The sequence below is a fragment of the Eublepharis macularius genome, chromosome 2 (assembly GCF_028583425.1).
Source record: "Eublepharis macularius isolate TG4126 chromosome 2, MPM_Emac_v1.0, whole genome shotgun sequence".
Taxonomy (NCBI): Eukaryota; Metazoa; Chordata; class Lepidosauria; order Squamata; family Eublepharidae; genus Eublepharis; species Eublepharis macularius.
The window spans coordinates 53,017,040-53,043,992 of record NC_072791.1 but is presented as its reverse complement, the minus strand read 5'-3'; the positions used below and the strand labels follow the sequence as shown (position 1 = coordinate 53,043,992).

At 40.5% G+C, this 26,953-nt stretch overlaps 1 protein-coding gene across 1 annotated transcript in view; it reads left to right on the top strand.

The window, feature by feature from the left end:
• The window catches only part of AP4S1 (adaptor related protein complex 4 subunit sigma 1), a 54,265-nt gene that overhangs the window by 1,358 nt on the left and 25,954 nt on the right, over window positions 1-26,953 (top strand). The window lies entirely within an intron of this gene.

Genomic DNA, 26,953 nt, shown 5'->3' with positions numbered 1-26,953 from the left:
TGGAATAAATAAATAACGGCTGGTCCATAAAACTTCCACCTCTCGTAAATGTATTTTTTTCTAACAGCTCCTTTCCTCACTGTAAAGTGGCTGGAAGAAGGGCTGTCATATCCCGCCTTAGGCATTTTCCCTCTATAATGGAACTTTTTTTAAAAAAGTGCAGTAATAGTTTCCCTGCCGACTCCCTCTCGTTTGGGTGCCGTTTGATAATACTCCCTTTCTCTCCTCAGTTTATAGCCTTTCAGTGGGCTGCTACTGTTTCGCTGCTCCAGCTCACTTAAAATGGTCTCCCTGATAGTGGGCTGTACCAGCAAAAGATTCTTGGCATTGCAGCTACATTCCTCACATGTCTACAGCTGACTTCTTGAGGCTGAGGAGCAGGCTATTTCCCCCACTGGGCACAACACACACACACGCTCCCCCCCTCCATGAGGCACACTCCGATTTGGCTGCTGCTCTTATGATTACACTGTCACCCAAAGTGACAAGGCAGCAAATAGAAACCAGAGTATAAGCAGTCGGCAATGAACAGTCAGCAGTGTAGTATCAAATTACTACTGTGAGTATTGGTTAAATTAAGAAAGGCTATCTTCTGTGTAGAGAAGGGGAAGGCTTTTTTGGAGTGATCCCCCAAGGGAAGGTATGGAAACTCCATCACTGGGATGTTTTAAATGAGATTAGGCCACTGTAGGGAACATGCCTTCTTTGGCCTTTGTAGACCAAATCATCCCTGCAGGCCCTGTCTGCCTAATATATAAACTATGTATAAGCATATTTTATATGTACATTATAAAAGAAACAGGCACTCGTTTCCTCTGAAGGTATGAAATTAAAATATGGAAGCAGTTTGGTGATAATCTTGAATTTAAATGTGGCTTTTCTTTAAATGTCAAGTTGTCACAATAAATCATAATATAACACCCCAATAATAAGTAAATCCTATTGAAAACTAATACTTTTAATCTTAAATTACTCAAGAGCAAGAAGTAGGCGTTTAAGGCTACAGTAATGAACCAATTGCCCACAGCCAAGTCCTGCAATATAAACTAATTTGCTCCATTACTTCCAACAGGAAGAAACACTTGCAGGATATACAACAGGCATTCTTAAAACTATTATACTGTCTTTAAGAAATTAAGAACTAGATAAACAAGGCCAGGACAAGCCTAGCAAAGAAATCAAAAGAACAACACTTCTTGTCATCTACAGCTCTTGGCTAAAGCCTTTTGAGCATATAATTGGACCTGGCTGTGCTTACTGACAGCCTCCCATCTTGAATAAGCTACTTGCCAGGAACAATGTAATACCAAAAAGATAGAGAAACCCAGCAACAAACTCCAGACCCCACTCTGTCACCATAGGCCATATCTGTTCAAGCAGCATTATTGTATGGCTAATCAACATCAGTCATAGATATTCAACAGTTTGCAGTGCTCTGACATGATATAGTTTAGAGAGAGCTAGTTTGGTGCAGTGGTTAAGAGCGGTGGGACTCTAATCTGGAGAACCAGGTTTGATTCTCCACTCCTCCCCTTGAAGCCAGCTAGGTGACCTTGGGTCAGTCACAGTTTCTAGGAGCTCTCTCAGCCTCACCCACCTCACATGGTGATTGTTGTGGGGATAATAACATACTTTGTAAATGGCTCTGAGTGGGCATTAAGTTGTCCTGGAGGGCAGTATATAAATCGAATGTTATTATTATTTACCATCAGCCAACAATGACCTTCTGTTGTTTGCATAGGCCTGAGAAATCAGTGTTATGCAAGATGATAAAGGGACACAAATTATGCATTAAATACTATAATCTGAAACTAATTGGGGAGCTATTCAATCTCCCTAAGACATTCTACCATTAACTTTAAAATTGCTATGCTTCAGCAAAAACATTCCAAAGCGGAAAACGCCAGCATGGAGTTACTGAGTTGGAATGCTTTAGAAAATTTGCCATGAGGGGAGTAAGTCTAAACTCTGAAATAAGACCCATTTTATTTATCAGAGCTTACTCCCAGGGAAAAAGTTTTCAGTATTGCAGCATGTGGAAGTCAGATACAGTAGAACCTGAGATTAGTTCCTCACAGTTACACCCTTCTACGCCCATTGACTTCAATGGATTTAGAAACTTGTAACTAAGATGGCACTGCAAGCATCTGTTCATGTACCTACCCATCTTGCTGTGCTGTTCTTTATGAAAAGCTGATACTGCAAACTAGGTCATACCTATGTTGACTTGTTCTTATGTTTGTGCTTTGCATAATAATATACTGGGACCCCAATACTTTTTTTAATGGAGGGGGTCAAGATGGATAGTTAGGATATGGTGAGTTTTGTATAATTTGGAGGTACATTTTTACATCTATTTATTGGGCTAAACAATTAATCAGTGCTGTTGAAATGAGTTTATCATAACTCTATATATTGAATAAAAAGAAGAATTCTAAGAAGTAACAATTGAACATGTCTTATAGTGATTCAGACCATTGGGCCATCAAGATCAATATTGTCTAATCAGACCGGCAGTGGCAAGTGGCTCTCCATAGCCTCAGGCTGCTACCTGATCTTTTTAACTGGAGATGCCTAAGATTGAACCTGGGCATTTATGCATGCCATGCAGATGTTCTACCACTGAGCCACAGACCCTCCCGCAAATGATGGTTATTATTGAACATTTATGGATAATGGAACACTATTTGTAGGCTACAGGTAGCCCATGTTATTTGCTTCAGAGCACAGAAAGAAAGGAAGAATGTAAGTAAGGAGTTTTGTAGAAAGCTGGAAGCTTTTCATTTATTGCTGTAGAAAAAAGCAGTAGAAAATTAGTGGTGGTGTATGAGCTTTTGTGAGTCACACAGCTCACTTATTCAGATACCATTTATTGCTAAAAACTTCAAATTATGGCTCTCACCCTATGAACAAGTTCTGTGAACCGTAGATGGTCTATCACAGGGAGCACTTCCAGAGATCACTGGTTTTCAGTAGGCCCTTGCACAAATGCAAGTTTAGCAGAAGAAGAAACACACTGTACAGCAGACACTATCTAGCACTCACAGAATTCATTCATAGAATGCAAGCCATAATCCGCAAATACAGCCAGATTATACATTTTTGGTTACCTTTCATTGATAAGTAGTACAATACAAGGAATCTAATTACAAATCAACTGTTTATAACACAGAAACTGTATAATGGATTCATATTATACTTCGTAACAACAATAAACCATAAACATTACGTTGGCATACTTAAGCCTATAGTAGTTAGGCATTTATCAGTGGTGGTAGCGGTGATGAATTCTTTCATCATGCTATCCAAAGGAGACTGGCCAATTTTTTTGTGTGGGCATGAAAGGTGCAAATGTGTTAGGCATCTCTGTGCCATGCAGTTACAGAGGCATGTCCTCACTCTTCTCTGTGCATGGAAAGAGCATTCTTCTAGCACAAAAGAAAAGAGGACTATTGCCAAAGCTTTTTTTTGAGTTGATTCAACAAGAGATTCTCGAAGACGTATGGAGGAGAGAATATCCTAAAACCAAACAGTTTACTTTTTATTCTGCAAGGCATCTTACATTATCAAGAATTGATATGATCTGGGCCTCAAAGGACTTAGCGTTATGGACTAAGGAGGTAGAAATAATGCCGATGGTAGGCTCAGATCACAATCCAATTATGTGGAAATTTGGAAAAAGGAGGAAAAGGAAAGCCTGGAGAATAAATGAGGACTTGTTACAGGAAAGTGAGAATATGGAAATATTGAGAAGAGAGACAAAGTTTTTTATACAATACAACGTGAATAAAGAAGTACCAACCAATAAAGTTTGGGATGCTTACAAGGCGGTTGTAAGGGGCATACTAATGGACTTAAATGGCAGAGCAAGGAAAAAGAAAGAGGAGAAAAGACAAGAGATTGAGGAGAAAATAAAGGCCAAAGAAGCACAGTTAAAAAAGAGACCAGGGAAAAAGAAAATATATCAGGAAATCAAAATTCTTCAAGAACAGTTAACAGCAATGAGTAATAAAGAATTGGAGTGGAACCTTAAAAGACTGAATCAAAAAGCTTTTGAGGGTGCTAATAAACCTGGGAAATATTTGGCATGGCAATTGAAGAAGAAAAGGGAAAAGAAAATAATAAATAAAATCTGTGAAGAAAACAAAACGTATCTGGAACAGACTACCATTAGTAGAGCCTTTTATAAATTTTATGCTAAGCTGTATAACAAAAAAGAAGTAACCAAAGAATCAATAGCATCATATTTGGAGAAAACTAAACTTCCAGAGATCTCGGAAGCTTGGAGAAACAAGTTGAACAGTGAAGTAACCGATGAGGAAATAAGCAAGGCAATACAATCTGCAAATCTAGGAAAGGCGCCAGGGCCAGATGGACTTACGGCTAAATTTTATAAGACAATGGCCAATGAACTGGCACCATTCCTAAAAGAGGTGATGAATGGAGTTTTTAGGGATCAAAGAATTCCAGACACTTGGAGCGAAGCGAATATATCATTGATCCCTAAAGAGGGCCAAGATTTGACTAACGTGAAAAATTACAGACCTATATCACTACTTAATAATGATTATAAAATTTTTGCGAAGATATTGGCGGAGAGACTGAAGGGGTGGCTCTCGGAAGTCATAGAGGAAGAACAAGCAGGCTTTTTGCCAGACAGACAAATAAGAGACAATTTAAGGACAGTGATCAATGCTATTGAATACTATGATAAGCGTTGTGATAAAGAGGTTGGTTTCTTCTTTGTAGACGCTGAAAAAGCGTTTGACAATTTAAACTGGGACTTTTTGTTTGCCACTATGGAAAAGCTACAATTGGGAGAAAGATTCATCAGAGCAATTAAAGAAATCTATAGAGACCAGACTGCAGCAATTGTAGTGAATGATGAATTGACCAAGAAATTGACGATTAGTAAAGGAACAAGACAAGGTTGCCCGTTATCTCCATTGTTGTTCATTTTAGTATTGGAGATTCTGATGATACAAATACGACAAGATGAGGAAATACGAGGAATGAAAATAAAGGACTATTCATACAAGGTTAGAGCATTTGCTGATGACATAATGTTAATTGTAGAAGATCCATTGGAGAACATGCCAAAAGTGATAGATAAGATCAAGGAGTTTGGTGATTTGGCAGGTTTCTTCATTAACAAAAAGAAGTCAAAGATATTATGCAAAAACATGACTAAGCAGAAACAACAATTGTTAATGGAAACAACGGACTGTGAAGTAACTAGTAAGGTGAAATATTTGGGAGTTGAGCTGACTGCAAAAAATATAGATTTGTTCAAGAATAATTATGAAAAATTATGGACTCAGATAGAGAGAGACTTGATCAAATGGAATAGACTGAATCTGTCATGGTTGGGCAGGATTGCAGCAGTTAAGATGAATGTGTTACCAAGAGTAATGTTTTTGCTACAGACAATACCAATCATCAGAGACTCTAAACAATTTGAAAAATGGCAGAGGAAAATATCAGATTTTGTTTGGGCAGGCAAGAAGCCTCGAGTGAAAGTTAAAGTTCTACAAGATGCAAAGGAAAGAGGCGGAATGCAACTGCCCAACTTGAGACTTTATCATGATGCAATCTGCCTAGTTTGGTTAAAAGAGTGGATGACGTTAAAGAATAAGAAACTATTAGCCCTAGAGGGATATAAAAAAATTTATGGATGGCACGCATACCTATGGCACGACAAAGTAAAGGTCAACTCGATGTTCCTACATCATTTTGTAAGGAGAAGTTTATATACAATCTGGAAGAAGTACAGAATTTACTTACAAGAAGGAACCCCCTTGTGGGTGGTTCCATACGAGGTGATAGATCCGAGAGCTGTTGATAATGAACAACAATGTTTAACATACAAAGAAATAACTAAAATTGAAGTATCTAAACTTAGAATAAAGACGCAAGAGGAACTATCACCTAATTACGATTGGTTCCAGTACAGACAGATTAGAGATTTATACAATTCGGACTCTGCAAAAGGGGGCATACGAACAGAGAACTCGGAACTAGAGCAGACCCTTCTTAAAGAAGACAAGAAAAGAATATCCAAGGTATACCAAGTACTGTTGAAATGGTATACTGAGGATGAGATAGTTAAAACACAGATGGTGAAATGGGCTATAAATTTCAATAAAGAAATAACAATGGAGGCATGGGAATACTTGTGGAAAACTACAATGAAGACAACGACATGTATCAATATTAAAGAGAACATTTTCAAAATGATCTATCGTTGGTACATGACACCAAAGAAGATTGCGCTAGGGAACTTGAATACTTCTAATAAATGCTGGAAATGTAAGAAACATGAGGGCTCCCTCTACCATATGTGGTGGTCGTGTGAGGTAGCTAGGCAGTTCTGGGGGGAAATAATAAGAGAAATGAGTGAAATTTTACAGTTTCAAATAAATAAGAACCCAGAACTCCTGCTGCTAAACTTGGGAATGGAGGGAATTCCAGCCCATCATAGGACGTTGATTTTTTATATGACTGCAGCAGCTAGACTTTTGTATGCGCAGAAATGGAAAGTACAAGAAGTGCCAACTATTGAAGATTGGATCTACAAATTGCTGTATATGGCTGAAATGGACAAGATGACAAGAAAACTGAGAGATCTGGACTCAGGGCAGTTTAACACAGGCTGGGAGAAGCTGAAACAATATCTGGAGAAGAAATGGGAGGTGGGAGGAAAACTGTGGCAGTTTGAGAACTACTGAAGTATAATAAAAGTATAAAAGAGAGGGGTGACTTTACCGGGGGAGGAAGAGAAATGTGAATTTATAAGCAGTTAGATTAATTGATTGAGATATATATAGATATGTATAGGTTAACTGATAGAGAATAATTAATGATAAGGTTTAAACATGAGGATTGACTAACTAACAATATTTTCTTTCTTTGACAAGATTTATATGCACCAAACTGAATGTATAGAAGAGTTAAATTGATTGACTATCTGAGGAGTTATATAGAATTACCATAAAAAGATGAAATGAGTAATACATAGAGAACAAATCAAATTGTTTGATTTAAATGTGGGAAATTTTTATGGTTTATGATATATAGGTTTATATAGAAATATTCAAAATTGGAAAATGGGATAAATTGTTTATCTAAAGACGTATAGTTTGGGTGTATAATAAGTAAGGGAGTTAAAGATGTACTGCTTAATATAATGGAGAATGTATATCTGTTTTAGATAGAGGAATTTAATAGAAGTAAGGGAAAAGGGACAGAGGGTGGGAAAGCTGTTGGAAGTCAACAAAAGGGGGGGAAAGGGAGGGGGTTAGAAACGAAAAATTAGGGGAAAATTGATTGTAATGTAAAAATAACAATGTTCTAACCCAATAAAAAATTTTTCAAAAAAGAAAAAGAAAGAGCATTCTTCTGACGCTATTAGTGCAAGTACATAAGAGCTATATCAGCATGATGTCTTGGTCTAGGAGATTCCAGCCTGGCTGAGACTGTCCTCTTAATAAATCTGCAACCATTTCCCCTTCAGCAGTTGGCATGACTGTGGGGAAGAGTAACAGGTGTGCAAGGAGCCTGTTGAAATCAAAGTCACAGCTGTGAACACCAAGGGCCTCTCTGAGCTCTTCTGTGCCACTGAAATGCTTTCCATGTGCAGCCATTACTGAACTGTTTTCTAGCTTCACTAGCTGGTTTGTGTCAGGCTTCTTGAACAGAAGTTTGATTTTAGAAGTTATGTGATCAAGGGCAGCAATAAAAATCCTTCTGGACATTTTTCTTTGTACTGAGGACCACAGGCAATGTTGTTGTCTTTGTATGTGCAAAAGGTACTGGTTATTTTCTAACCCTTAGTGTTTCAGAATCCTTTAAGCCCAGCTTCTCAGCAGTATTTTTGTATCTTGTCAAAGTTTTTATTTGTGCAATTATTTATTCACTTTATTTATAGTCTACCTTTCTCACTGAGGCTCAAGGAGGATTACACAATACAGTCAATAGAATGTGACATCTAATAAGCAACATACTTAGACTAGGATTACAGACATTTGAAAAAAAGCAAAAGACATTAGACATGATATGTTAACGGTATAGCTCACCTTTCTCGCTGAGACCCAAGGTGAATTACAGAATATTTAATTTATAATCTGCTCTCTCCATGAGTGGGCTCAGAGCAGAGCACAACATATATCATAATATTAGGATAAAACATGGTAGCATGAAAACAAGATAAAACCAATAATACAGACTACTTAAAAATGGCATTTGGGAACCAAATCTGTTGAGGAGGGGATTTATGGAGGAATTTCACCTAGAATCTATGGTATACCATAAAGTTTGCCCTCTGAAACTGCCATTTCCTCCAGGGAAACCGATCTCTTTAGTCTGGAGATCAGTTGTTATTCTGGGAGAAATCCAGGTCATACTTGGAGGTTGGCAGTCCTGCTAAGGCATGATACAGCATGCAGAAATTTGATTACAAAGGTAATGCTGTAAATATCAAGATTATTTCTGCAATAAATATTGTAATATAGTACAACCCTATTCCCTTACAAGAGTGTTCTTTTAATCTTTTCCATTATACTACAGTTCTGACTCCATCATAAAAACTGACACCCCCCCCCCCAATTTCCATTTTGCATGTTCTGCAGAATGATAGGGTTGGGAGGGTCTTCAGGCACAAGGTGGGAGCTGTAGTAGAGAATGCGTACATGTGGGTGACTCAGACAAGCAAAGCTGTTGTGGTGGATCATAGCAGGAGAGGCGATCTTGGTGGTATGTGGGTCCAAAGGCTTTGTAGTGATAACCAGTACCTTGAACTGAACCCACTAACAGCTTGGTATGATAACTAATGGAGTGACTGCAGAACAAATTGGATTTGCATGCTTCACCTAACTCCTGATAGTAACTAGCCTGCAGCATTTGGTACCAACTGGAGTTTCTGAGTTGACTTTAAGGGTAGACCCATGTGGTATGCATTACAATACTCTAGCCTCCAGGTAAACATAGTATTGATCCATGTGGCCAAATCAGTTGAATCAACGTAGGAGGCCATCTGCTGGGCTAAATGGAAAAAAAATTGCAGCTGCATCAACTTGCTTCTTCACAATCATGCTGGATCCAATATAACTCCTGGGCAATTGAGTCAGTGAGTGTCAGCTGGGCTCCATCAAAAGTGAGAAGCACAATGTCCTTCAAAATCTCAGCATTCCCAACCAGCATTGTCTCTGTCTTGTCAGGATTCAGTTTCAACTTGTTTAGTCTTAGTGATTTAATCATAGCAGTCATTGGCTCAGGACCTCAACAGCATCAATGGCACTGTTTGCTCTTAGATTTTACAAGGTACTAAGAACTATTTCAACTGCTTGCTTTACCCCATTGCTGTGTGTTTGATGTATTGGAGTGTTCTGGCAAACTCTTTGCATGGTCCAAACGTTACTATCGATGTATTTTGCCAAATACTGTTTCAAATTTGACAAGAATTTTGTGGTGTGCTTTCAATTGTTGCTGGAAGGACAGTAGATGTTCCAGGATTTCACTGAGTGTTGCTTGAATTCTTTCACAGCTCTCAGTAAGCCTGGGTATAGTCTTCATTCTGACAGCTTAGTGTGTTGGAGACGAAGGAATATTTGGTTTACGTATTCTTGAAGCATTTTCTGTGGCTTCAGGAATGTTGGCATATATGCTGTTACTAAATCTAAGATGAGAGGGATGGCATGGTATAGCCCGATCTCATCAGCTCTGGGGAGCTAAGCAGGGTCAGTACTTGGATGGGGGAACACCTAGGAAACCTGCAGAGGAACCACCTGTGCTTCTACTTGCCTTAAAAGCTCCTTGCTCGGGTAGCCGTATGTCAAATGCTACTTGATGGTATGTATGTACATAAGTCTAAGATCATGCTCAATACATCTTCACAGTATTTAGTGCAGCTATGGGGAACCTCCAGCACAGCCAGATCTAGTGAATAGTTGTACGAAGTGTATGTAAACTGGCGTGAGTTGACTATTGTGATCTTTTTTTGAGCACCAGAGAAACTCCCAGCATCTTTGCTCTACCATCAAAGCAGTATCCATGCAAACAATGGAAATCATGCTCCGTTTAAATGAATATTTCTTCCACAGCAGTGAAGAGCATACCAGGTGGCTTATGAACATCAAGATACTCTTCTCAGATGATCAGTGATTCATTGTCTGCTCAATGTAAACACAATATAAACCAGTCATCTCTAGTCACATCTCTAGTCACATCTGTTATCTCATCACTGAGGATTCCAAAAAAGGACTCTATTTCATCTGTTTAATGATGTCATGTTGGAGCCCTGACTTCTGAATTATTTGTTGAGAAGACTGACTTTGCTGACTGAGGAGATCCCATTTGACATATTCTAATGAAATTAATCTTGCCTTTAAAAGGGAGAGAAATCTCTCCCCCGCCATCAAACATAATGGAGGAAAAAGAAAGCAAGAGAATTAGGCCTGAGTTTCCTGTTAGTGGTTGTGGGGCTGGTAGTATCTTTCGCGTTACATTGGGGGGGGGGGACATTCCATGAGCCAATCTTACCTTCATCCCTCTTCCTATCCTCCCAATGCTTCCATCAGTCACGCACATACATACACAACTCTGCCCCCCACATCCATCAATCATATTATATATACATACAAAGAGTGCCCCTACAAAAATTCCCTCCCTCGTTCTGCTCTTCTTACTGTTGTTCAGAAGATAACACACAATTCACTGTTTTGGCCTGGCCTAGGGTCACTGTGGACAGGGCAGATTACTTCTCGATTATTAATCAGCCTTGACTACTACAGAAATCATAGGGCCTGGGGGCAAATTCGGGGATAGGACAGATTACCTGTCCTCAATTAAATCAGTTTAAGATTTTCATTTCATTGGGCTTATTGATGTACATTGTAAGTAACTTTTGTATGTAATGTATTTAGTTTGCATTGTATTTCTGCTTGCTAATGTGTGTGTGTGTCGGGGGAGGGGTTATATCAACTATTGTGTGTTTGAGTGCCAGTCCCTGAAAAGGGGGGGGGGGCTAGATGGGTGAATGAAATCTGATCTGATTGAACGTTATCTGTACCCTAGGGGGCAGAGTGAACTGCAGTTTTTAGTCAGTGTACTGAGAGAAAGTGTTTATTCTAGTTGAGTCAGGCAAGCTGTGTGGTGCCTCAGGGAGAGTGTCTCTGTGAGAGAGTTAACCAGCCAGGAGATTCTAGTTAAGTCAGGCTTTGTATGTCTCATAGAAAGGATTCTGGCTAAATCAGGAAAACTGTGTGGAGGCCTGAGAGCCTAATTCTGTTGAAGTTAGGCAAACTGTGTGTGAGCATGGATCAGTCTGTGAATATGCAAGAAAGATTATCTTGTCGAAGGCTTTCACGGCCGGAGAACGATGGTTGTTGGGGGTTTTCCGGGCTGTATTGCCGTGGTCTTGGCATTGTAGTTCCTGACGTTTCGCCAGCAGCTGTGGCTGGCATCTTCAGAGGTGTAGCACCAAAAGACAGAGATCTCTCAGTGTCACAGTGTGGAAAAGATGTAGGTCATTTGTATCTACTCAGGAGGGGTGGGGTTGAGCTGAGTCATTCTGTAAGAGTTTCCCAGGGTGTGGAATGCTAATGGCAGGAGGCTTCACTGAATCCTGAGGAGGTTCTTTTGCATATGGATTGGTGCTTGATGTGCTAATCTTCTCTGCAGGGCTATTGTCGGGTGTGGAGTGTTTTGTTGGCCTGGTGTTTTTCAGAACTGGAGCCCATGCTCTGTTCATTCTTAAGGTTTCTTCTTTCCTGTTGAAGTTTTGCTTATGCTTGTGAATTTCAATGGCTTCCCTGTGCAGTCTGACAAAGTAGTTGGAAGTGTTGTCCAGTATTTTGGTGTCCTGGAATAAGATACTGTGCCCTGTTTGAGTTAGGCTATGTTCAGCCACTGCTGATTTTTCAGGCTGTCCAAGTCTGCAGTGTCTTTCATGTTCTTTTATTCTTGTCTGGATGCTACGCTTTGTGGTCCCGATGTAAACTTGTCCACAGCTGCAGGGTATACGGTATACTCCTGCAGAGGTGAGGGGGTCTCTGCTGTCTTTTGCTGATCGTAGCATCTGTTGTATTTTTCGGGTGGGTCTGAATACTGCTTGAAGGTTATGCTTTTCCATAAGCTTTCCCATCTGATCAGTAATTCCTTTGATATATGGCAAAAACACTTTTCCTGTAGGTGACTGTTTTTCCTTGGTTGTTTGATTCATCCTGGGTTTGATTGCTCTTCGGATTTCATTTCTGGAGTAGCCATTTGCCTGAAGTGCGTGGTTTAGATGATTAATTTGTTGATTAATTTGTTGCCGCGCTTTCTCAATGAGGAAATTAATCATCTAAACCACGCACTTCAGGCAAATGGCTACTCCAGAAATGAAATCCGAAGAGCAATCAAACCCAGGATGAATCAAACAACCAAGGAAAAACAGTCACCTACAGGAAAAGTGTTTTTGCCATATATCAAAGGAATTACTGATCAGATGGGAAAGCTTATGGAAAAGCATAACCTTCAAGCAGTATTCAGACCCACCCGAAAAATACAACAGATGCTACGATCAGCAAAAGACAGCAGAGACCCCCTCACCTCTGCAGGAGTATACCGTATACCCTGCAGCTGTGGACAAGTTTACATCGGGACCACAAAGCGTAGCATCCAGACAAGAATAAAAGAACATGAAAGACACTGCAGACTTGGACAGCCTGAAAAATCAGCAGTGGCTGAACATAGCCTAACTCAAACAGGGCACAGTATCTTATTCCAGGACACCAAAATACTGGACAACACTTCCAACTACTTTGTCAGACTGCACAGGGAAGCCATTGAAATTCACAAGCATAAGCAAAACTTCAACAGGAAAGAAGAAACCTTAAGAATGAACAGAGCATGGGCTCCAGTTCTGAAAAACACCAGGCCAACAAAACACTCCACACCCGACAATAGCCCTGCAGAGAAGATTAGCACATCAAGCACCAATCCATATGCAAAAGAACCTCCTCAGGATTCAGTGAAGCCTCCCGCCATTAGCATTCCACACCCTGGGAAACTCTTACAGAATGACTCAGCTCAACCCCACCCCTCCTGAGTAGATACAAATGACCTACATCTTTTCCACACTGTGACACTGAGAGATCTCTGTCTTTTGGTGCTACACCTCTGAAGATGCCAGCCACAGCTGCTGGCGAAACGTCAGGAACTACAATGCCAAGACCACGGCAATACAGCCCGGAAAACCCCCAACAACCAAAGATTATCTTATCTAGGTCAGAAAAGCTGTGTGGAAAACCTGAGTGAATCTATGTCTGTGTTGATGAGATGAGAGTTAAGTCTGTTCATGAAGATCTATGTGAACGATTAGTCTGTGTGACTGAGTCTGTGAATATACTTTTAAGAAAATTATTTTTGAAACTGCACTATTTTGAAACCAATGCACTTATCAAAACTCTGCAACCATTATGCTTATGTTTGTACAAATAAATTCTACTTCTGTTTTTTAAAAAGTCGCTTTTTTCCTCACATGTAAGCTCACATGCTGAACGTTCTGTCATACTACCATCTTAACAAGCCTCCCTATATTACCAGTTGAACTGAGGTCTACGGCGATAAAGCCTTTGGTGGCAGCAAAAACCTGTTGAGGCAGTCAGGAAGAGGCAGCGATATAAAGGTCACACATACACAAAAAGGAAGGTGTTTTCAAGATAAAAGGTTGGGTAAAGAAGAAAACACCTGAAGCTATGAGTGGAAATTTAAAAGTGTTGGTTGTGACAAGAGCCGTCCTGAGGTTAAACTAATGTAAGCAAGAGCTAAATTGAAGGTCCAAAAGCAAAGGTCCAATAAGGTTTTAAAAGCAAACAAGCAAATAATTACAAACATGTTTCATGCAGCATCATGCAGCACAATTTTAAGCACATCTACTCAAAAGTAAGTCCCATGGAGTTCAAAGAGGTTTGTGCATAGGTCTGCAGCCTTAGTTTCTGAAGGATGGCTGTCTAATCATTCCTGAGGCAGCTCAATTACAGTAGCAATTTTTAAAGCCTTTTTTGCTTCAGATTTGTGCTTTATCTTTCCATCCTGCTCATTTCCTTGGGCAGCTCACCCCACCCTGGCAACATCTGGGGGAGGGGACTTGGAAGTCTCCCCCTACCTAGGGTAATGCAGCACATGAGTTACTGTGTCTTGCATTGCTTTGCCTTTTGCCCTCATTTTGTAAATAATTTTTCCTTTCTTCTCTGTGCATCACTTGATGCGTGTGTAGGGTATCACTTTGTCATGTGAGGAATGAATTGTAACCCAGGAAAGCTTATAGAACAATATTGTTATTAAACCTTTGAGTGCCACAAACCCTTATGAGACGACTCCAGGAGGGTTTACAGTAGGCTTTCCAGCCTCCCGCCCAGGGTGGAGGAACTCCCCACCTGCTGCCCTCTGCTCACCTGACTAGCAGGGGTGAAAGGCATGGGGGAGAGAAGTGTGTGCATTCTCCCACACTCTCCCATCAAGCAAAAAAAAATGACAGGATTTTCTAGCCAGATAAGGGAGCTACAGATCACGCTAAAGCCCAATTCATTAGGTGAATACATCACTGTCCCCAGTCCCCTGCACTCCTGCTTTGGCCCCTGGGAACCCGGTGACTCTAGTTTACAATCTCATCATAGTTTTAGGAACAAGGCCTCTGGAATGATCCGTTCTCGTATTTAAAATATTTAACTTTTTAAAATGATGTCCTCTCCCTCCTTTATTTACATAGTTATACCTCATCTTTCTTTCTAATGGTACACTAACTAGCTTACACAGGGCTTTTTTTCTGGGAAAAGAGGTGGTGGAACTCAGTGGGTTGCCCTTGGCAAAAATGGTCACATGGCCGGTGGCCCTGCCCCCTGATCTCCAGACAGAGGGGAGTTTAGATTGCCATCCGCACTGCTCAGCAGCACGGAGGTCAATCTAAACTCCCCTCTGTCTGGAGATCAGGGGGTGGGGCCACCAGCCATGTGACCAATTTCAAGAGGTTCCGGAACTCCGTTCCCCCGCATTCCTTCTGGAAAAAAGCCCTGAGCTTACATCATTTTCCCCTCCTCCATTTTATCCTCACAACAACCATGAGCCGTAGGTTATGCTGAGAAAGAGTAGCTAGCCCAGCGAGCTTCCCTAGCAAAGGGGGGATTTGAACCTGGGTCTCCCAAATCCTAGTCCAGCATTCTAATGGCTGCACCATGCTGTCTATGCCATGCTGGCCTCCTATAGCTAATAATAACTCTTACTCCTTTGCGTTTGTAGTGATTTTCAATAAATTTACTTGTTTACTTATTTATTTACAGAATTTTAGCCCATCTTTCTCACAAAAAAGAAATGTTTTTTTATTTTTTTAATAAGATTTTTATTGGATGGGTTAACATATACAAATCATAATATTTAATATCAATCTCCATCGCATTATATTATTCCCACCCATCCCCCCCTTTTTCATTGACTTCCAACAGTTTTCCATTCCCTTCATATCCATTACATCACATTACATCTGTCTCCTAAAATAATAATTTCTATAATATTAGTTTCTACATTATACTGTATAATATATAGCATAACATATCCATCTTCATCTACATTCCATAGCTATCTCCTAGCTTAGCAAATTACTCTTTATAATATAAACTTCTAATTTATATATTATATAGCATATACTATAACATACCACTATCTACAACGTTTAAGCCCGCTTTCTATTATTATTAAATTCTAACATAATATGTAATATAATACCTTATTTTAACCTCTAAATTAAGTAAATAATCTTCCCCTCAATAATTATCCAAAGACCACATCTTCCCTTTCATGTCCCACTTTTCCCACACAAAGTTCTTAAGTTTCTCCCCACTCATAATGTATTCCTCTCTATCTTGTTCTTTAAGCTTCCTTGTAAGCTTGTCCATTTCTGACATATTTAATAGCTTTAAAATCCAGTCTTCTACCGATGGTATTTCTTGTGTCTTCCACAACTGTGCATATAACGTTCTAGCCGCAGTAATCATATGAAAAACCATTACTCTGTCCATTCTATCAAATTCTTCCAGTTTCATACATAATAAAGGCAATTCTGGGTTTTTATCAACATTTTTCTGTAAAATCTCCACAATTCCACAATTTCTCCCCAGAACTGTTTAGCTTTTTCACAAGTCCACCACATATGATAGAATGAACCTTCATGCTTCTTACACTTCCAACATTTATCTGACATTTGATTATTACCATTAGCTAACTTTTTTTGGTGTTAAATACCATCTATACATCATTTTATAAACATTTTCTCTTATAGTGGTACATGTTGATATTTTCATAGTATTTTTCCACAACCTCTCCCAAGCTTCCATCGGTATATCTTTATTACAATTTATTGCCCATTTTACCATTTGTACTTTAACTACCTCATCTTCAGTAAACCATTTCAACAAAATCTTATATACTTTAGATACCATTTTCCCCCTCTTGAAGTAAACACTCTTCTAACTCCGAGTTTTCCATCCTAAATCCTACTTTTCTTCAGTCTGTATCATACAAATCTTTTATCTGTCTATATTGAAACCAACCATATTGAAATAACAGCTCTTCATTAGTTTTAATAGTATATACATTCTGATCCACTCTAAGAATTTCTTTGTATGTCAACCACTCCTCCCCTTCATATTCCGTCTTTGGGTTCACAACTTCCGCTGGAATAATCCACATAGGAGTCTTCTCTTATAGGTATCTCTTGTATTTTGTCCAAACCGCAAATAAACTCCGTCTCACAAAGTGGTGTAGAAACATGGCATCAGCTTTAGTCTTTTCATACCACAAGTATGCATGCCATCCAAAAAATTTATTATATCCTTCCAAAGTCAATAGTTTATGATTTTTCAATAATATCCATTCTTTCAGCCATACCAAGCATATAGCCTCATGATATAATTTTAAATTTGGTAACTGTAATCCACCTCTTTCCTTGGCATCATATAATACCTTCATCTTCACTCTAGGCTTTTTCCCTGCCCACACAAAACGCAATATCTTCCTTTGCCATTTTTCAAATTGCTTATTGTCTTTCACAATGGGTACTGTTTGCATTAAAAACATAATCCTCGGCAGCACATTCATCTTGATAACGGCAATACGTCCCAGCCATGACAGATTCATCTTATTCCAATTGAACATGTCCTTATCAATTTGTTGCCATAGCTTTTCATAATTATTCTTAAATAAATCAATATTTTTTGGTTTTTTAAAGTCATAGTCGTCATCGTCATAGTAAAACCTACACAATCTGAAAAAACACTAGACAAGACACTCTTTTCTGAAGATATGTTGTGATTTGGAAAATAATGGGCTAGATTATTTTTCTAGCAAAATATTGGTTTTATTTATAAATATTTTGCATGTATAAGACTGAAAAGATGAGGTGAGGCAATAAAAGTTCATAATATACACAGTGTGGAGAACAAAAAGAAATACTGTCTCAAAGTTAAAAAAGCATCATTCATTAAAATTGGTAGGTAGTATGTGTAAAACAAACAAAAGGAAGTACTTACACAACACATAATTAATTCATTTCCACAGGATGTTGCAATGGTTATTAATGTGAATGGTGTTAAAAAAGGATTAGGTAAATACTTGAAAGAAAGGTGTGCTTATACCTAATAACTATAATAGCAAGAATCACAATATATCTTGTTTGGAGATGGAATACCCAGGACTTAACTGAAAAATAAAGTGATGCAGGAGCGGGAGGGGGACTGAACTCTGTCTTGGTGTCATGTTTCTTTTTGACCTGGGAACTATGTTTACCCAGTGTTGAGCCCATGATCCAAACCATGCTTTTCTTTAACATTACTTTGAACATTCCTTAACCAACCCTGGCACTGAAGACAGATATGAAGGCTAAACTTTGTCCACTCTCATTCAGGGTAAGTTGTCCTTATTTCTCTTATTACCAGTGGCTAAGAACTGACAAGTGGGAATAAATATCACTCTAATGCCCTACTTGTGTACTTTCACAAGATTTTTTTTTGCCATCAGAAGCTTCACAAGTAATTCATATGAATGATTGTATGCATTCGACATTGCCTTTACTTTTGACAATTTCACATGCAAGTCATCTGTTTTTCAGTCACTGCAGCATCTGATTCAGCTTCCTCATTTGTGGCTATTATGCTGTTTTGTAGCTTAGAGCTTTTTGTCTGTCACACCTCCATTCTTGAAATTTTAATTTTTATTATTTTTAATGCAATGCCATGCCTTTAAATATTTCATGGCCCTGCTGTTTCTCAAGCAGTGCATGCACACACACTCATGCACATGAGTATAACACTGAAAAACAGTGATAACTCTATTCTTGCCATAAAACTATGGATAGTTAATTAGTTCTTCCGTCACTTCACAACAGTGTAGGCTCTCTGATGTCCATGGGACCACACCAAACTAAGATCATATGCTAATCATGTTGACATACATCACTTATCCTTTATGCTTTAACTGGCCTTTTGTGCTCATAATCTTGCCAAATGTACATATGCAGCAGAATGAAGTGGCAGAATTAAAACAAAATAGCATTTCAGGCTACAGGTGGCAGATACCACACATGAATGCTTTCTCACATTAAAAAAAAATACCCGTCCACATAGAAAGCTAACACATCAAGGGGAAAAAAGGCCTAGGCTAATAACTTGACCGCTGGCAGGTTTTTTGCTTTGTAGGGAATTAATCCAAACATGGCATCTCCCACCTGCACTTGGAAGTAGAACTGTCCATTCTCCTACCTCAGTATGCTGCACATATGTAGGCCAAGCCCACTGGCCGACCTGGGGGATATATACAGGTACATTTAATCTCCATATGTACAGAACCAAAAACCAGACTCATTTCAACCCAAGGGCCTTCTTCTTCAGTGGTATATATATTTCATAAAGAGCACTCTATCACTATAATAAATAAATCAAAAATGCATGTCTCAGCACAAAGTAGACACTGGAATCTAATATTAAAATGGTGTGGAGTGAATTCATTGAAATTCTCCCACCGAACAGCGTAAAATGCAATAAAGGCAATACATCCAGTTGTTCCTTTGCCCATAAATCTCTTATACTCAGGTCAAAAGTATACAGAGTCACCTTGATGTCTAACTGGGGGTGGGGGGGCAGGGACAGGGCTGGGGTAGAAGCTGTTGTGATCAAAGAGGACCTCCTGTGTTCTGTAAATAGCCTAATATGTACTGAATAGCTCAATAATTAAGGTTGAGCTCACTCTTGTACTTAGCACAGAGAATTATGCCTGTATCTATAAATAATAAGAGGAATATAGCAGTTTTGCATACTGGCAATGATTCATAGCAAGAAGCTGCCATGAGGAAATCCAGCATCCATCTATAAATACAATCAAATGTTAGGCAAATGACAGAGAACAAAAGACGACAGAGTAGGGCTGGTAATGAATCAAACAGTGGCAGGCAGAGTTTCTATATATAATGCAAATGCAGCAGGAAATATCATGGAAGTGATTCTACTGTCAGTACACTGGGATTCTTTCTTGATCTTTTCTGCTACTGATCCTTTCATATACTTAAAACAAACATTGCTTTCAAAAAGGTAAAATTTCAAAACTGCTTGGAGGAATGGAGGAGTGTGTTATTTATTACGGGCAGTCACTACCCATTTGAGGTACCTATGGCAGTCACACCAAAATATACAGCATCTCACAATAGGGCTGGTTGTCCTGCTGGAAATAGTTTTTACTCTTCCCAAATATAACAGAAATCTGAGAAACAAGTTTGACAAGAGACCCTAGCAGGTCAGGAAAAAGGAACAAGTCTACTGTGGGTAGTGATAGCTCTGTAACACCATCTCCAGTTCTCTGAAGTGCTACTATCTCCCCGCACAGGAAAACTGTATCAAGGCTGCAGTTCTAAGAGAACTTGGAGTAAGACCCACTGATTAAAATGGTACTTAATTCTGAGTAAACATGCACAGGTTTGCATTGTTGAGCACTTGTAAGCAAAGGTAGTCTTAACCAATGAGTAGCTGCTCCAGGCCCCATCTTGGGGCCCCCGCCAGAGGAGAAGAAAAGGAGCAGGCCCCCGCTGCTACTGTTTGCTTCCACCCTGTTCAGGGCTCAGGCCTGCCTCATACAAGGTTAGGGCCATCCCTTATCCCCAGCAAGGGAGTGCAATGGTTTTGGAACCCCATCCTGGACTTTTGCCCAGGGCCCCAGAATCACTAAGACTACCCCTGCCTGTAGACAACACTTCAGACACATGGGCATGCACATACAAATACGCACTCACTGGAATCCATAATATAGCCTAACACAAGATAAAGCGGTTTGAATACTAGATCTTTTTCTTTTCCTATTAGAAAGGAGATAGTAGCTAAATTCAGGTACAGTTCACAGAAATATTTACTGTGCCAGCAATTCAAATATTCTGTTACAAAGTTAAAAATGAGGAATGCATGAGTCAAGATGCAATGAACTGATGGTCATCCTAAGGTGAGTTATCCATAGGGTTGCCAGGTCCTGGTTGAGAAATTCCTGGAGATTTGGGGGGGGGGATGGAGCTTAGAGAGGGTGGGGTTTGGGGAGGGGAGGGGCCTCAGTGGGGTATAATGCCATGGAGTTCACCCTTCAAAGCAGCTATTTTCTCCAAGGGAATTGATCTCGTTGGCCTGGAGATCAGTTGTAATTCCAGGAAATCTCCAGCTACCAACTGGAGGCTGGCAACCCTAGTTATCCACTTCTAGGCCCATTGACTTCAGCTGAGTTAGAAGGGTGTAGCTCTCCTTAGGATGTCACTATGAGTGCGGTGTCCTGTGCATGCATGGAGTCTTTTCTAATGTGACTTCCTGATGCAGCCCCTTGTATGTCCTAAAACCAGATCCTCCAGGTCAGGAGACCTCCAGAATTCCATGTGATAGATGAAGGAGAGGGAATCTGAAAAATTCTACGCCTTTTCCTCTGTGCCAAGTATATACTTTCTACTCGCATATAATGCACTTTGGATCCAAGACTGTTCTTTCCAGAAGAGGGTAAACAGGGGGAGATGGAATTAATTTGATGAAAAAGCACAGGATAAATTGACACCTCAGCAACTGCTGTCATATCTCCAACAATACTACAGCACTTTGTTTACCAATGTAGATTCTGTTCTTGTCACTGAGAAGTTAAATGCTGCAATTCTGAGAACATTAACATGAAAGAAGTTTCAAAAAACAGTTTGTGATATCACATAGGGATTCAAAATGTAGCATTCCACTCAACTGGTGTTATTCTAAGCTCTCTGCACCCCAGCATGATACCCCAATACTGCCACACCATCTCACAGGACTTGGCTTAAGCATTTTAGCTTCAGCACAAGAGCATAGCTAGTGACTTCATACCAAGGTTGCAACCCATCCTCAACTGTGTATTTGCTACCATTTCCATTTCTATGCTAAGGTTTATTGATTCTTTATTTATTTAGAACACTTTTATGCCACTTCGCTTGGCACTTGCCTCAGGCAGATTACAAAATAAAAATAATAAAAACATTAAAAGATATTCAACATTAAAATAACCCAACCCAGCATAAAAATACAGCCCATAAAAACAGACCTCAAAACAGTTTCCAGATTAAAATAGTGTTAAAAGATCAACCTCCTCATTAAAAGTCTGGGAGAACAGAAACATTTTGGCCTTTCACTTAAAAGAAAGCATCAAGAGGAAAGAAATTCCATAAGTGAGGTGCCACTACTGAAAAAGACCTGTCTCTGGTTGCTACCCCGCCTCATCTCTGGAGGTGGGAGCAAGCAAGAAGGGCATGTGAGGTCACGAGTGCATTTGCATATTATTCAGTGACTGCTGCATCCAGAACAAGATTCAAGTAGCATCTTAAAAATCAAGATTTCCTGGGTATAAGCTTTCAAGAGTCAAATATCTGATGATGGGAGCTTTGACTCATGAAAGCTGATACCCTAAAAATTTTGATCTTTAAGGTGCTGCTGGCCTCAAATCTTGCTCTTCTACACCAACCTGAAACTGCTGCATCCACCAACGAGCTGAATGTGTGAAACAGCCTTCACAAGTCAAACATTAGAGAGAGAGAGCTTTCCTTTCACTCCAAAACCAGAATATTTATTGCATGTGGCCAAAGGCCACCACAATCAAGCAAATAAAGGGATCAATCTGTAAGGGGGATCAAAGGGATCAATCTGTAAGCATCTGAAGGACCACTCAGTGATCCGGGGAAGTCAACATGGTTTTGTTCCTAACAGATCTTGCCAGACCAACCTGGTTTCCTTCTTTGATCGAGTGACCAGCTTACTGGATCGGGGGAACTCTGTTGACGTGATTTATCTGGATTTCAGTAAAGCTTTTGATAAGGTTCCCCATGACATCCTGATGGGCAAACTGGAAGACTGTGGAGTAGACTATAGGACAGTTCAGTGGATAGGGAACTGGTTGGAGGACCGCACTCAAAGAGTCGATGGCATTTCATCAGATTGGAGGGAGGTGTCCAGTGGGGTGCCGCAGGGCTCGGTTTTGGGCCCGGTACTTTTCAATATTTTTATCAATGATCTGGATGAAGGAGTGGAAGGGCTGCTCATTAAATTTGCTGATGATACCGAATTGGGAGCGGTAGCAAACACCCAAGAAGATAGAATTAAAATTCAACAAGACCTGAATACTCTGGAGAAGTGGGTAGCTGTGAATAGGATGCAATTCAACAAAGACAAGTGCACAGTATTACATCTGGGCCGCAAAAATGAGAAGCACAAATACTGGATGGGGGATACACTTCTGGGCAGTAGTATATGTGAAAGGGATCTTGGGGTAAGAGTGGACTGTAAACTGAATATGAGCAGTCAGTGTGATGCGGTGGCAAAAAAGGCTAATTCAATCCTGGGTTGTATCAAAGGGACCATAGCGTTGAAATCGCAGGAGGTCATAGCCCCTCTCTATACTGCCTTGGTCAGGCCACACCTGGAGTATTGTGTGCAGTTCTGGAGGCCTCACTTCAAAAAGGATGTGGATAAAATTGAGAGGGTGCAGAGGAGAGCAACAAGAATGATCAGGGGTCTGGAGACTGAGCCCTACGAGGAAAGGCTGAGGGCCTTGGGAATGTTTAATTTGGAGAAGAGGAGGTTGAGGGGGGACATGATTGCTCTCTTTAAATATTTGAAAGGCTGTCATTTGGAGGAGGACAAAGAGCTGTTCCAGTTGGCAGCAGAGGGTAGGACGCGAAGCGATGGGCTAAAACTACATGCACGAAGGTACCGGCTGGATATTAGGAAAAACTTTTTCACGGTCAGAGTAGTTCAAAAGTGGAATCAGCTGCCTAGGGAGGTGGTGAGCTCCCCTTCACTGGCAGTTTTCAAGAAGAGGCTGGATGAATACTTGTCAGAGATGCTTTAGGCTGATCCTGCACTGGGCAGGGGGTTGGACTAGATGGTCTGTATGGCCCCTTCCAACTCTATGATTCTATGAAATAAAATGCAAAGCAAAACATAAACACCAAACAATAAAACGATGAGGTTAGAAACACATAAAATATGTTAAAACACATTAGTGCCTTCACCATAGATGAAGGAGTCTCAACCATTAAGCACATCTCAAGCCCTGGTTTTCTTAGCTGCCAGGGCAAACTGAGATGCGCTATAAGAGAGGTGTAGATCCAGGTTGGAAAGAAGGAGGGTTAATTTTTCCACAACAGGGGAAGAATAATGTTTTTTAAGATTTATTTCTGGGTTCTGTATGCAAAGAGCAGAACAAAGGATAATGGAGAAGGTCTTTGGGGACTGAAGCTCCACAAATACAGAAACTGGCATCAATTGATATTTGTGTGTAACAACTGCCTAGAATGGCATTTGAAACTTCAGAGAAGTTTAAGGCATTCGGGCAGCCCAATCCAAAGCACCTGCCAATTGGAGTACGGCTGCAGGTGACAGCGCTATGAGTGGCAGGGGAAAGCGTAGCCAGTGTATGGGCCATGCCACATCTCCCATCACCAGCTGCCAATGGTACTCCCCCGCCCTGCAGAGAGTTGGTGGACAAGGCAGAAAGACCCCCACAATTGGGCTCTCCACACCCCGATAGAGGCACCTGCCCCAAGAGAAGTCCTGCCCCATGGGGGAGGATAACACGGAAGGTGCGGACAGGGCACCCGCCCTCTCATTCACCCAACCCCCATTTCTGACAAGGACCAGGCTGGCAGCTGAAGCACTGCTCACTTGCAAAATCCCCACCCCACCCCACCTGCCACTGCCACTAAAAGAAACATGTTCCTTCTCTGAAAAGTGAGACCAGAAAGGCAGTGGAACCCAGCACTCAGGAGCAGCACCCCAAGACCACAGAGAGGCAGCTCCTTAGAGGTGAGTGGGGGGTGAGTTCTGTAATGACTGACAGGACTGCCCATTGGAAACTGTTTGAGAGATTGGGAGGGACCATTGGCCCCTTTCAACTCTATGATTCTGTGTGATGGGAGCAACAAATGCCCATTGACTTGCAGTGGCTCCATTGAAACACATCACCACATCGAAAAGGTGTGAAGAGAATATGGGGTAGCCCTCGTGAGCCATGCTTGGGTCCCAGGATGATGGCCCCCTGAGTGGAATGTCAGCCTGCAGGAACAGAGAGCCTGCTCTGGGGTCCACCATCCCACTCCCCAGTGCAAGAGTCCCGAAGTCCATTCCTGCCTCCACAAAGAGCAAATGGGAGAGTCATCTGGCCTTGCAGGGGAGGAGACCTTGAGATCCCAGGACATTGTTCCATATCCCCCCTCCCCAGCAACAATCCCACCCTCCACATACAGTGGTCTTTTGTCTGGCTTATCAGATGCTAGGAGAGCTGTCGGAGAATGAGAGTCCTCCAGGGCAAACCCCCCCCCCTCACCATAAACATACGGGCTACACTCCCAAGTCCTACCCTGCTGCCTGCCGTGAATCTTTAACTGTCCATGAAAGCAGAGATGGTCCACTTGTGGCATGGGGAGATTGTGTCTTTTGCTATTCTTCTCATGCCATTCAGTTTGGGTTCAAACTAGACATGAAGACAGGATATCCCATCACTGCTCCCCTGTACTTCAGCCATAGGAAACTCTGGTTCACATTGGGACTACAGTGCAGTTATCCTTTCCCCTAACATTTATATTACTATCCCATGTCCTCCTACTCCTCCAGCAGCAAAAAGGAGTGGGAGGAAGAAGGCAGGCAAGACTACAACCCAAAGCACAGATACTGCAAAGCATCTCTCTATCCTCACAACCATAGGAACATACAAAAGAAAGACACGTCATGGGGAATTTTTAGTGCCTCATTGGCCATGCCAATTAAACCCACAATATACATTAAGTATTAATTGCCTCGTTGTGTCTCAAATGCAACTTGAGCTTGGAGACAGGTATGGTAAAAGTGGAGGCTAGGGTGTGTTTTTCCTGCCTCCATTAACCTTTGGCTAAAGTTAAATGTTAAGCCTAATGGCTTAACCCCCTTAATTCTCCAAGACAGTTATCAGTCCACATGGCTAAAGGCAGATAGAATTAAGCTGATGAATTTGGGCTTCTCCCCTTGTTCTGTACTGGAAATGGAGTATGAGCAGGTGAAACAAGTTCTGATGGATATTGAACAGCAGGCAGATCTAGAGTGGGTACCGCCTATCTGTGTTTGGAAAACTAGATACATAGCTTCCCTGGCTACTTATCTCTTTCAGTTGGAGATCTCTTGTCACAGGAATGCCAGGTATTACCCTCTGCTGTTTTGGACAGGCGATACACAAAAGTTCTCATGACAGACTGGCTATGCCCTTGTAGTTCAGGGGAGATCGAAACTATGGAATACATTTTACTTCCTGGTATCAAGAGGTTCATTCTAAGTTTATCTTCCCCTCATTTAGTTGGTATCCTGATCAAGCAGATATGGTGTATGTAAGAATGCTACTTATAGATGAAAATCCACTGGTGACAACATATACTGCAAAGTTTTGCATGTCAACCTGCAAAATTCATCAGAAACTGGTAGCTTAAGTTTTATTTGTATATTTTGTAGAATGTTATTGATTTTATCTGCTATTCTATTATTGAATTATTATACGTGACAATCAACCTTATTTCCTAATTTCCTCTGCCTCTGGAAGGCTCTGTCAGTTTCACCTCCCGTTCTAGGAGGCAAAGAAGAAATAAACAAACCCTCTGTGGAGTTATCTTTGCTGGCTCTGTAGAGAGGGAAATTGACAGAGCCTTCAGATCTCTTTTAAAACTCAGCTTCCCGGCTAACATTGGAACTCCCTTCATGTGAACATCCTCGTGTAATTCGTCTCTTGTAGTTTAGCTCTTAATCTCCTCCTGATTTCTTGGTTGCAGTCTCCCATTTGGTTGGTAACTGAGCCAAAGAAAACCTTTATTTCAATTTATTTAGGATTAATTGCTTTTATTTGTTTGTCACATTTCAATCCCACCGTTTCTTGTAGGAAATCAAGGTGGTATACAAAAGATCATTTCATATTATTCTTACAACAACCTATGAGGTAGGTTTGACTGAGAAATCATAACTTTCCCAATGCCACCCAGTGAGCTTTAAGGCAGAATGAGGATTAAAGTGTATTTGATAATTAGACACCAAAGAACAGTGCCAAACCTTTTGAAATGATATTCTCTAGTACTTTATCTATATGGCATATATGCTGTGGTAAGTAACAGGGAAAACACACTTAAAATCAATGAAGATATATTCTAAAATGGCTTGGTATTATTAGCACAGCCCTAAAACTGGTCAGTAAACTGCCTTAAGGTAACAACTATAAAATCTACATAAAGAACAGAAAAATTAGATTGGAGGTAGTTATGATCTATTTGTCAGAGGACATAGAGTTCAATAAACTCATCCATGGAATCACTATGGATAGAAATGTGTGTGTGTAAAATGCCATCAAGTTGCAGCCAGTGTATGGTGATCCTACATAG